General features: G+C 43.5%; 1 long non-coding RNA gene across 1 annotated transcript in view; it reads right to left on the bottom strand.

The window, feature by feature from the left end:
• Window positions 1–13,043, bottom strand: part of LOC136104501 (uncharacterized) — a 45,088-nt gene that overhangs the window by 8,750 nt on the left and 23,295 nt on the right. The window contains exon 8 of the long non-coding RNA XR_011740257.1: window positions 3,943–4,097. This is a non-coding gene — a long non-coding RNA (uncharacterized lncRNA). The remainder of the gene's footprint in view (window positions 1–3,942; window positions 4,098–13,043) is intronic.

Below are 13,043 nucleotides of genomic sequence, written 5' to 3'. Positions count from 1 at the left end.
TATTACAAGGAAGTCTTAAATAGACAGGCAATTACTCTATTATATGCATGTATTACTTTGCAGGGTCAATATCTCAAGGTATTCCTTTGCAACAGGATAAATTTCCATTTGTAAAGCATGTTCTATAACATCCATGTTGCCGAGGAGCCTCTGTCTGACAGGGAATAACTAGATTATTTCATCATGGGGTTTGCAACTAATTTCTAGAGCTGAAATCCTAAAACACCTTCAAAATCAATATGAAAATCCACTGCCATCACTAGGGACAGGACGGCATCACAACATTATCCACTTAATTTAGCGTTGTCAAATCCGAAGTCAATGGAAACTCTACAGGTCACAGCCTTGTTTCCCCACAGACCAGTGGAGAGGGTAGGGGAGTGTTAAAGGGTATTTCCTAGAAGAAGATGGCATCATTTTCACTCCATCAGTACAATTAAAGTATGTACACACATATCTTCCCCTTACCCCACTCCCTGCCACTTGCACCCAGACAGAGGGGATTTGTTCCAGAAGATTATAAAGCGGGTCAGAGGGGAGCTGAAGCATAGTTATTTCACAGTTATTACATTACAGCCTCCAAGGATGTCCATGGGCACACCGAGAAGCAGATGTACACCAAGTCCCGCTCTGGCACTGACATCAAGGCAGCCTTTTCAGGGGAGGACAGACAAACACTAGCCAGGGCTTTCTGAAAGGTGAGCTGTCACCTTCTGAAAACCCTTGTGACAAGCCACCTACAGACTCGAGAACTTCACAGGGGCATCATACTTCTTTGAGCTGACCTTCCTGGAAAACCTTGCACTCCAAATTCCTGGAGATCCTTACACCCTAAATGAAACACCCTCTTAAACAGGTCCTTGTTGTACAACACATTGCATGGCCCCATGGCACTAATGCCAACTTTCTTCAGTAAGTTCAGTAGCATCCAATGTGGTGCTGTTGAAATTATTTTATCTGATTTCATTTTGCTTTGACTTCTGTGACACAAGCACAGGGGTGGCCTTTCAGAAGGGGAAGAGGCCACAGTAACGTAGCGACTTGGTTCAGGTAGCCACAACCATAAAGCGGAGGTGAAGGCTGAAGACAGAGGAGAAAATAACTTGTTCCAACCTCTATCACAGCTCTTTCCTTGTCAGCAACTGTACCACTGTGCTATACCTCTGCCCACGCACAAATGCACTGGTAGAAGGTATGAACTGGAATCTCTCTGTTAAAGGAACAAGCAGGCATCCCAGAGACTGACACAGCTGCTATTTGCATGTAAAAGAGGAAAAGAAGGTGCATGACTGAGCTCAAATTAGCATGAGCAAAGCCTCCCACCGTATTTGCAAACTACAGCTTGCACAGTGGTGCTTACAGAGGTGCACGCTTTCCTCACAAAGAGAGATTTCTACCTCAGCTATATGGAAATCTGGCTAACAGAATTTAGCATCACATGAACTTCTACATTCCTGTTTTCCTAAAATTTGCAGAAGGCTAGAAAAAGAGAAACATAGTGGACACATGGTGAGCTGGATATGCCCAGTGGTAGTTTCATCTCCACTTCCAGCTCGATTCCTGAAGCTGGCTCCCCCAGTGAGAGCTGTGTTTTCTGAGGCCTCCATCACTTCTGTACCCCTAGATTTTTGAATATCCAGAAACATTCACAGTGCTGAGTGCACCTAAAAATGAAAACCAAAATAAGCAGGGCAAATGCACATCTAACGCTCCATTTCTCATTTCCATCTTTCGACAAATAAGGACCACCAGCCTCTTTCCACCATCAGCTCTTTCAAAGGCATGCTGTGGGGATTCATTCATGTCTGCAAAGTCTTGTCAAAGACATATGCTTCATAAACTATAATATTTCCAGATTTTAACATGATCTTTGTCTCTTTCTCTGGCTAGGTACACACCTACCTAGGCATCTATGCCGTGCACATACCAAGTCATAAAAAGAGGATTAGATGTCTTGGTAGACTATTTAAGCAGTGTAATTTTATTAAGAACTGTCCCCCAAACCAAACTATATTTTGAGGTCTTGTTGTAGGGAAGTTATAGACTCTTTTTACTTTATCATCATGCTTCCATGGAAGCTGTTGGAACAATTCAGTGCCTCCGCTATTTCTGCAGTAGGTTTAGCTCATCTCACAGACTAGAAAGAACAGTAAATGCAGACATTAATGGTAATAAAAATCAAAGCTAAGCCCTACATGAAAAGAAACAAATTCCAAAATGAAAAATTCGATTACACAGTACCTGTCTCCTGTCTTGACTTCCTCATTATATGTAGAAATTAACCCTGTCATTAAGCACTTTGATCAGGCTGTACATAAACAGCTTATAATGGCATGAAATCTTCCACAGCAAGCAGGCAAATGCACAAGGGGAGGAATACTGACATTTGGGGCTGCTGTCAGACATCAACTGCTCCTGCTCCCTCAGGGCCAAACTGCTCGAGTAAATGGGGTTACTCCAAGGATTAGTTGCTCCCTCCTGGTTTGCACGACTTCCAGAAAGTTTCGGTAATAATATCTAAGAGGCTATCATTTGGAGATCAGTAGTATCGTTCTAAGATCTTTGAAAGATTTATAAGTTGGGTTGTTGCAACTGCTCTTAGGCTGAAATTCGGGACAGGAATTCCCAGCCCAGGACTGAGCTGAGGCAGTATCCTCTTTTTCAAGTGCTCAGAGGTCAAAAGAGGAAAAGCAATACTATAGTAGGAAGAGTTATTATAATCTATCCACTCAGAAGTAAAGCAGCAGAGGAGAGGTGCCTGTGATCAAACTGGTCTGGGTTTGCACTGCTCAGAGATGAGGTATGGCACCACTTCACACACTCCAGCCTCAAACATTTGTCACTTAAACTTGGAGAATTCCCATGCACTAATGCATATTACTAAGCGAGATTTCTGGGAAATTGAGAGGCTTTTTTTCAGTTTGTTTGCTTGTCAGGATTTTGGAGCAGAAGTTGCTTTCTTCTGGGATGCCTTTAATGCAATGTAACTTTACTTACTTGTGATACTATCTAAACGTCTTACACGTGCAGACAGCTACACAGTCAGAGGTGGTCAGGCCAAGGGGGTCTCTTCCCAGCTCTGCCTTGAGTTCCCCAGCCACCACTGAGCCCTGTTTTCAAGCAGCTGTGTTCCCTGCTGGCTCTTCTCACCTCTTTGCTCAGGAGACCCTCAGCGTGGAGACGACTGAGGGTGGCAGGTACAACATCTGCCCCCGAGTGCTGCCTGGGGACACTCCAATTTGTTTAGAAAGTACAGCTCAGGCGCTTGCTCCTCTCGGCTTTACCAGGTTAGCTGCAATGGGGTTTCTGGTGATTTGCCAAGCACAGCAGGCACAGATCTAAGGGAGAAATCCTGACCCAAGATGGCCAAGATTTTACCTTTAACATCCTAATGAAAGCTTGGAAACACACTAAGCAGCCCCACAGATTATTTGTTTCTGCATGCATTGGTAAACATATTGGAGAACAGATATTTTATTATTCCTAGAAGCACTGAAGTCCAGTATTTCCTTTGCTTCTCACAATCCATTCTTTTATCCTATTGCTACAATCAGCTCCAGGACATTACAGCAAGACATTGTTCAAAATGGCTATCCCTGGACTCCAGATAAACTCAGTCCTAGATCAAAACAGCTCAGCCAAAATATCACAGGCACTGTGGAGCTTCCCAGCATACTGTTCTCAGTCTATAAAATGCCATAACTGTTCTCACTCATGCCCCACATACCAGTTGTGTGCCCACAAAAATGGTCCTTTCCAGATCCACAAATACTCAGACACTCCTTCCTGTAGTCACGTAAAGAATGCAACCTGCCACACCAATATGGGTATACACCAGGGAAACACTACTAGGGGTTTAGATAGACATGCAGGCATTGGCCTCAGCTAGAGAGGAGGTGGGCACTTAGAGGTGTAAAGGTGAGAGGATGAGCAGCCACTCACCAGCCAGGCAGAGATCAGGGGTCTGGTAGGAGATGGGCAGCAGGGAGGAAAGGTGCTCATGGAAGGTAGTTTGCAGGGGCTGGAGTTAGCTGGAGGCAGCATTTTCACATCTGGCTGTAGTGAACCAGACCAAGCTCTTTAAGCACGTGTAGTCCCTAGAAATAAAGAAAATCAGACATTTCTTTTGAATTTGCAATTCCTGTTCCAATTCATTTACTGAAGTATTGCTGGGTATTTTTCCCACACTAAAAGTTGCAGTAAGGGTGTACCTGAAATTTCGAGTAACCATAGAAGTGCCTAACAATCCAGGCTGCAAATGCACATTACATATACCAACTACCGTATCATTATCATTTGACACTTTTACAATATGTCAGCTTCCCTTTTAAAAATAATTCACTGTTAATAGCAATTTTATGTAAGTAGCATCATGCCAGGGATTTCTCGCAGATCTCATCCCTAAAGAATCCCCAGATTCAGCAAGGCAATCAGATCTCATCTACAAAGTCTTCCAGTAATTTCTCTCTTTCATTCACCTCTTCAGCACTCTGGAGTTTGCTCCTGCTGAACCAAATCCAGTGTTCCTGGTGAACTGCAGTATGCAGAGCAGATTAAGGGTTCCAGTCCTGACTAAGCAAGACATTTTTAAATCACGTTTTACCTGTAAGCGTATGTGCCGCTTCGGCAATCAATGGCAACACCTAAATACACAGTCAAGCAGTCTGTTAAACTCCTCTTTGTACAGCTGGTGCCGTAAACTGGGAAAACTCCCTGGCGCAGCTTTGGAGCTGCTCCAGAATAACTCACGAGTAACATACATTGGTGCTGAAACGTATCAGCCAGGAAAAGCATAAACAAGAGGAGCAGAAGCAGCTACAGTGGTGCTGCTTTTCTAAACACACTTACTGGGTGTTGGGAGGCAAGGCCTGAGCCTTGCTCTACATTTAAAACTGAGCTTGGGAAGGAAGGCAGCTGCTCAGGGACCCAGAAGAGTCACAGAGGGTATGTGAAGAAGCTGGCCTAGCTAAACAACCTTAAGGGGATGGTAAAAATTGTAGTTAAGATAAACAAAGTTTTATTAAAGGTTTGTTTTTACTGAATCTTTGTTCCTGCTGTTAAACTGGATTTAAAGCGGTGTGGCAACTTTACTTCAGAGTGTTGCAGATACAACCAGGACAGTAAGCACCTGCAGCTGCCTTTGAAGCTAATGGGAATTGGTGGTATTCAGCACCACTGAGGCTTTGTCTCTAGGAGAAGAATTTATGATTTATCATGAGTTCACTGATCACAACCAGAGTCCACCACAAAGACATACCCTTGAACGGAACTTAAGTTTTCAGTCCTCATCTTGGAGTACACGTACACCTATGGACTTCTCTATATGAGATGACTTATGAACCCCAGCCACACATCCAAGAAGTTGGTATCTTGGTATACCCAAAGCACTCCCATCAGGGAAGACTCTCCAGACAGCTCCATATCAAATTCAGGTCACGCATTCGGAGATCATTGCTTTAATAGGTCCAAGCGTTCCTGACAACAGGTTGTAGTTTGTGGCTTGGGGAACACAGGTCTATTGAAAAGCATACTAAATACAACTGCCTTCAGGAGGCAATAAATGCCAGAAAAGCAGTATGCAAAGCTTTTCCAGACCTGAGTAAGAGGATGAAAGCATGAAGCTCCTTAGTACTCCCTTTTGTATCTGCAAGTCTCAGAGATGCTGTCAGGTCAAAAGCATGAGTCATGGGTATCTACAACATCCCTTCTCAGCAGTCTTTTTCCTATCACTCTGCCACTGCTCCTCTGCTAAGCAGCCAGAAAGTCATGGAGAAATATTTCTGCTCCATTTTATCTGAACATGCTATCCAGAAATTGAATAGTAAGGAAAGCAGAAAGGAAAATATTACCACTTTCGGAGGCCTTTCCCTGTTACAGAAGTCCTCACTTCTTCATGAAAAGCACCATGGTGCACCTGCCACAACCGTTTCCATTCAGAGACACCTCTGATGAGGTCCTTACCCAAAGATGCAGGAATCCTTTGGAAACGGGGCCTTGTCCTCTCATTTTCCTTGCAGTCTGTATTCACATTCAGAGCCTTTAACTTCTCATTACTGGCTAGGATGAGCTGATAATGATATGGCACAAGACAATCTTGCCTTTCCCAAGCCTCTCCCTGTTCTCTTTTGCCACAAGGAGACTCAGTTGTTAGTAGTGCAAGGCAGATCTTCAGTGACTGTAAACGGACAGTGCTCTGCTGTACTTCTTGAATTCACAGTGGTTTATACCACCCGAAGATCCTGCATAGCGTCCGAGCCACTGTTTTGCATATTGTGCACTCTCTTTCTCAGTGAGATTAGGTATCATGACTTAGAGAACAGAGTCAATAAGAATCAGTATGGTTTTAAACTGGGCATCTTGGCTTCCAAGGTGCAAAAATGATTTGTGGCTTGGGTACCTGTTTCTCAAGTAGACAGCCTGAAGAGGCCATGGAGGGTGAAAACCATAAACTGATATTCCTTTCTGTGCAATGGAATAAGAAAGAGCTGTGCCTCTAGAAAGGACTCACTTGATAACACTCTTCTATCATTTCCAGCTGTAAATGAGCTGAACACTCCTAAAGGGACAGCTCTCAAAATCCTCTTGAATTACTTGTGAAGAACATATTATTAAGTTGTATGCAATTACTATGTTTGTGGTCTTTTTTACTAGGTGCATTCGTTTCCCATAATCACAAACTCAAACCAAGGGAATAATGGCAGTAACACACTGAAGTGTCAAAGAAAAGAGTGTTATAATTACTGCTGGCTGCCAGCAGCCTCAATGGAGTCACTGAGCCTACAGCAGGAGCCTCTCCTGCCCAGCCACTGCCACCATCAGCACCAGTTCCTACAGAGCATCACTTTAGTGTAGCAGGCAACTCTTTCCTCATCTGTCAATTAAATCTGGCCTAAGTGATTCACTTAGAAAGAACAGCTGCCTGTGCCATGACTGGCAGTGGTCACTTTGATGAGGTTTTCTCTTGGTAAGATTTCTTACAAATTAGGAATCTGAATATCCCATCACTACCTCTGAACAGGCTGTTTCCCAGCAGAGAGTAAGATTATTTCCACCCCCAGGCAGCAGCCACAAGGCTGGTGTTATATAAGAGGCAATTGTCCAGACTACACTGTAGTAATTACAATGGTTAACTAATGCACAGGAGAGTAACGCTCCACACAGCTCCACCCTTCCCTGCTTTATCACCACCACTCATCAAAAACACATCCAGGTAATTTTTGTCACTGCTTCCAATTTAAAAGAAAAACTAAAGACTTTGCTGATCTCAAATTGTTAGTGCTTGGCATTTAAAAAGCTCTTCAGAAGGCATCTGAAAAACAAATTACTTCATCTTTGAAGAAAACAACTTTTTTGGGGACAATGTTTTTCGAGTAGCTGGTGGAACAGAGGTACTCATAATTCTCCTAGGAAATATGTGACAATTAAACAAATAAGTCCAGGAGCAGCAGGCTGCTGCAGCCAGGTTCCTTATTCATCTGTGTCCAAAGGCTGGACTCCTGGCTATGAAGAAGGCACAAGCCATGGCTGATGTTTCCCTGCATCTGGGATATCATGACATCTGTCTCCCACGTGCCCGTCTCCACAGCCTCTCCTCTGTTGGGCCTGTCTGCATGTTCTTCCCTACCTCCACACATGTAATTTCATTGAATTTGCTCAAAAATTCAAAAATTTGCTCCAACCACCTGTCAAATTCGGGTGATAGTCAGGATATCCAAAATTACCTGGGAGGACCGGCACACTTGCACTGGAGGGCAGATTTCAGGGGCACAGTGAAAACTCCCCCAGCTGTTCAACACCTGCATTGCTGTGAGCCTGAAGAGCTCCATCGCACCTCCACAGTACCAGGTGCTCTGGGGTGGGACCCCACAGAAAGGAGCAGAGTCCTGGCAGTTCCTGTGCCCTGGAGACTCTCAGCCCCAGCCCAGCACTCCAGAGCAGCTGTGTCCTCCAGAGGCAGTTACTCCAAGTAGTAGTGTAGGAGCAACCATTCCTTGCAAACAGAGGCCCACTCCTCGCTGCAGCAATGGGCTGAAAGCAAGGCACGGGACACTTTTGTACGGACAAAGGTAGGGATGGCTTTCCCATCCTTCCTTTTAATGCCAATATCCAAACACAGCTAGCTGTGAGAAGATCAGACCTTATCCAACAAGCTACTTAATTCCTCCTGGCAGCTGAGCTCCCATTGCACAGCCAGTATCTTAAATGAGATTTCAATGTGGGCAAACAGGAGGCCAGACGCAAGTCTAGAGGTAAGAGGGTTTATTTCTTACTGACCAGCTTGATAGCAGAAGTGCCATGGCCATTCTTTCTAATTTCAGGGACCTTTTAAATAAAGTTCCACTCCAGAAGCCAAGCATGAAAGGAGAGGAATGAAAACGCTTTGATAGATAAGATATTACGAGAGACTGTCAGAAGCTTGGTAAGAGAATGAAATAACACTCTGGATACTGTCATTGAAAACAATAATGAAAGAGTACACCATTTTCTTAACTGAAGTACTATCAAATCTATGTTACTGCCACACAACATATTTTTCCTCCAAAGGTGCCAATTTCAAGCTATGACTATTGATCTCTATCTAACACTCAAAATTAACTGCACTACTAAGGAAAAGTGGCACCAAATCGTTTGAGAACATCAAACAGTAAAAAGCCAATGGGGTCAAATCAAGGTCAGAATTTGATGAGTAGGGTGTCAGAAATTTAATCCATTTTGTCTAAGATAATGTATAGAGCCAGTATTGTTTTTTTTTTTTCCTTTCTTTTCTGTAATTTTTTTAAGCCAGCTTCTCTCAAAAATATCACAAAACCAGACCTCAACTTTTTTTATGAACTTTTTTCCATGACTGGAGAGAGAAAAGATTAAACGGACTGAAACACAGATGGCAATTATGCCTCTGTTTATTTCCTAATGAGTCACAAGATTATTTTTTGCCTTCTGCCACATCATTTCAGAATACAAGAAAACCTTATCTTGAAGGAGACTTGAGGAGACAAAATAACACTGTTAAAAGTCCCAGTCCAGTGAAATACTTCAGTGCACTGAAAAAAAACCCCAAACCTTTAACCACGAGTGAAGTCCCATTCACTTAAACCCAAATTCAGAAATGATGGGTAAATCTGTTCCACCAACTGGTGGCGGATGAGGTGGCTATCAAATTTATTAGTGGTCTCATGATGAAATATTCCACAGCTCTCATAGTGACATGTTACATTTGCATCTCAGCATTTGGAGAAAATTAAGCCCAGAACGATGAGTAGAAACAGCTTCCCTCCTGCCTCCCCACCAGCGCCTGTGATGTTGCTGCCGTCTGACCACCTCCCATTGGAGTCCATTTCCCCCTGCCTGCCAAGAGACACCCAGCCTCAGAAACTTGACCGAACTCGCATCCAGACTGAAACCCGGACCCAGAACCTCTCAGGCTAGAGGCAGCGCAGCTACGAGCCCACTGCCCCGGGGCTGGCTGGGCTCTCAAACTCAGCTCCGGCCACTTTCTTCTGAAACCCAGGATGAGTGACTGATCTGATAGTGGCAACACCCTCTGCATCTCATATCACAGTCTAGTAATAGGCATGCTCTTGAAAGGAAAGCAGAATGTATGAATTCATCAATTCAAAACCATGTCTCTCACCTCCTCAGAAGGTGCCTTAACCACAGGGCTTTGGATAGGGGACTCCCCTCTTATCCAACTGAAATAATGCAACAAAAATTCAGGCTTTGATCCTAAAAGGGCTGAATGTTCAGCCCAGTGATTAGGACACATGGCTGGAAGAGACGAGTCCTGTATCTGAGCACTTTTCCTATGTTTTAGGCAGTAACTGGGTGTGGATAATATGAATTTGGATCTTGTCAGGAAGAGTCTGAGTGTGACCTCCCACCTCCTACCAAAACACACAATATGCAAAAGAGGAACCATTTTAAAGGGAGAGCAAGACATACACTCCTCTATGAAACAGCGCTACCTCCGTGCTGAAACACGTTCACTTTCTGCAGCAGTAGGTAAAGACATCTCTTCCTCAGGAGATGGCTGGTCCTTCAGGATGTCCTCGGGATATTTCTGTTTCCTGGCTCTAGGGGTTCCCCCCTCCAAATCTCCTGCAGGGATTCCTGCAGGTACTGGGGAGCCTCAGGCTTCTCTGTCCCAAGGAACCTGAAGGATACACACAACCGGTGTGACAAAGACAGGGCACAGTTAGGTTGAATAATTTGCTACCTAAAAATGCTTCTGACAGATGGCAAGTGTTCTGGAACACTGTGAACATAACAGATTTTGGGACAGGGTGCTGAAGAGAACTGATTTTAGATAAAAGTTGGATTTTTATCAAAATGACCCTTTTCACTCCGAGTGCCTGCTTTGCATAGAAAATTGCAAAGAAATTTCCAAAATTTTATAAGAAATTGAACATCCCAGCAACTTACTGGAATTACGGTTTGGATGCCATTATCCTTCATGGACCATTCACTGCAACTGGACTCCATGTCCAACATGCATCATTGCCAGATTTTCCCATGATGTATCACAACAGCACAAGGTGACAGAAAGCCATCACTCACATTTAAAAAGCCTCAAGTTTAAGGAAGAAAATGGGTCATTTGCCCTGAAGACTTGCAAATTCCTGAATCTGACATGGAAACCAGTCGCTTCTACTTTGCTTTCCACCCCCACCTCAAAAAACCTGCAGTTTTCCACAAGAAATAAAATATTCCAAATCCATTCTAATTACCAAGGCTTTATTGGGCTACATTCCTATAGAAACGAGGCTTATTTGCTGGCACTATGCGTCCATTTATCTGTCAAACAGTCAGTTCTGCGTCCCTCGCCTTCCCATCTTCTTGACGCCTTCAGCAACTACCTGACAGACAGGGAAGGGGGAAGGAGCTGTGAGCGCTGGGTGGGAAGAGCAGATATAAAAATCCTTAGTTCTGTTTTCATACTTTGCAACCACAGTACAGATCTACATGGCAGATCAGCAAGTCTCTGAGGTCTGAGAGGAAACACTGCCAAAAGATGGTGTTTCTTTTCCTTTAAAAAAAAAAAAAAGAAACATTTTATTACTAGGTGTTCTATCACATCTGAAACTTTCAGTTTCAGTACTGATGTGACGTATATACCAAGTGGAGAAGCATCTTACTAAAACCTTCCTGGATGAAAATCACGCTAGCCAGTCTAGACATTTTCCAGCAAATATAAGAGTGGGATTAGATGGTGCTGCTAGTCTGACTCAAATGAACAGAAAAATTAATTAAAAGCAAAACAACTTTTTGAGCAAAACCAGGTAAACATTAGATAAAAGCAAACTTAGTTTGAGATGGTGAAATGCTACAATATAACTTATTGAGGTAAATCCGTTAAAATTCCAAGCACTTTTAAAAGCATATTAAAGCATGTATTAAAGTGCATATTTGTTTGTCTGATGATTATGTAGAAATTTTTTTAAGTAAGAACCTAATTTAGCTTTCTATATTAGAGTGAAAACCAGTTTCATTGGCTTCTACTTGGTACTTAGCTTTCTGCTTATCTAGCTACTCAATTAAGAGCTTACTGATTTTTAAGTTCATCCCTTAGTTTACTTTACACTTAATCCTTTAGTTTACTTTAGACTCCTTTTCTAAAAGGTTTTACTCAAGTGAGAAGAAAATCACTGATTTCTGACACTTTACTGCACAGCTAGGAAAAAGGATCATGGGGCACATGGAATGGCCTTAGGGAGATACTTGAGTTAAACTATAAATATGTCTGCCCAAGGAAAGGCTTTCTATTTGTTTTAGAATGGGTTTTTAATAGATATTTCTTTTTTTCCCAGTTCCTGGTAATTCTCCTGATTTAGTTTCTATGTACATATTCCAGAGAAGAGGTAAAGGTTACCGGTGTATTAATATTACTTGTGTACAATGCTGTATGTTTTCAATTAGGCTCACTCCCACAATGATTTCCATATCTAGCCACTTGCTCTTCTTATATCTTGATAAGTGATGGCCCCTATCAGGAAGTCGGGGGCGAGTCTGTTACTGCTTTGAGTAAACAGCCTAAAGGTCATTTTAGATGTTGGCTTTGACACTCCTGGTTCAATAGCCACCCACCATAGCTGTGAGCAGAAAGCTGAAGCTAACCTCATGGAAAAATAGCCTTTTGGTGGGTCCTGTTGTCTCTTCAACAAAACAACCCACCAGTGGGCACTTATAGTGGAATGAGGAAAATCCTGTCAAATTCCCCTCACAGACACCTGACAGAGGCATTTGGTCTGAGGTGGAGATCCAAGTGCTGTAGGTCTTCCCTGAGGTCTGCCAAGGTTATAGGCAAGTCCTTGAGTTAATGGGGTCTCAGAGTCCCAGTGTGCCCACACGGGTGCCACAGTTCTCCTAGCCAGTGCTCAAGGACCTTCTAACGTGATTTCCCAGAGCAGAAATGAAAGCAGCAGAAGACATGCCAGCTACATACACACAATTGACTTTTGCATGCATGGCTATGCACACTAAAATGTGAAGGGGTAAAACACACAGCTAACATTGGACCCCCACTTTGGGCGTCCATTGGCACAGCTGTTACACACGCAACACCACCTCCTAACCCAGACTCCTGCAAGTACTGTTTCTTTCCTTCTGCTCTCACACGATCAATCAGCACGAGGCACAGCTTTGCCAAAACAGATGCATCCACTGCTGGAGCACATTGCCAGTACACAGCACCAGTGTGCCTCCAGCAGCAAAAGGTCATTACACAAGTGACATGCCTGGCCACCTTCTCCCACACACCTCTTCAGCATGAAAGCAGGAAGAACCCAGCAGACAGGTCTAAAGATACCATCATCCTGAAAAAGAAGAGGAGACGCATGGCTAGATCTAAGATCCAGAGCAAAGGCCAAAGCACCCACAGGGCTCATACAGCAAATCTTCCTTGCATTGACCCCTCTACAGACTGTGCTATGCATAACCCACAAGGGACACCACCACCAAGGCAGAATCCAAAGTTCATTACAGAACGACCACTAAAGTTCTTCCAGGAAACTTCCTACAAACAAAGGCCATATGCTTCTCGAAATTAA

The sequence above is a fragment of the Patagioenas fasciata genome, chromosome 8, assembly GCF_037038585.1.
Source record: "Patagioenas fasciata isolate bPatFas1 chromosome 8, bPatFas1.hap1, whole genome shotgun sequence".
NCBI classification, from domain to species: domain Eukaryota; kingdom Metazoa; phylum Chordata; class Aves; order Columbiformes; family Columbidae; genus Patagioenas; species Patagioenas fasciata.
This window is presented reverse-complemented; position numbering and strand designations above follow the sequence as displayed.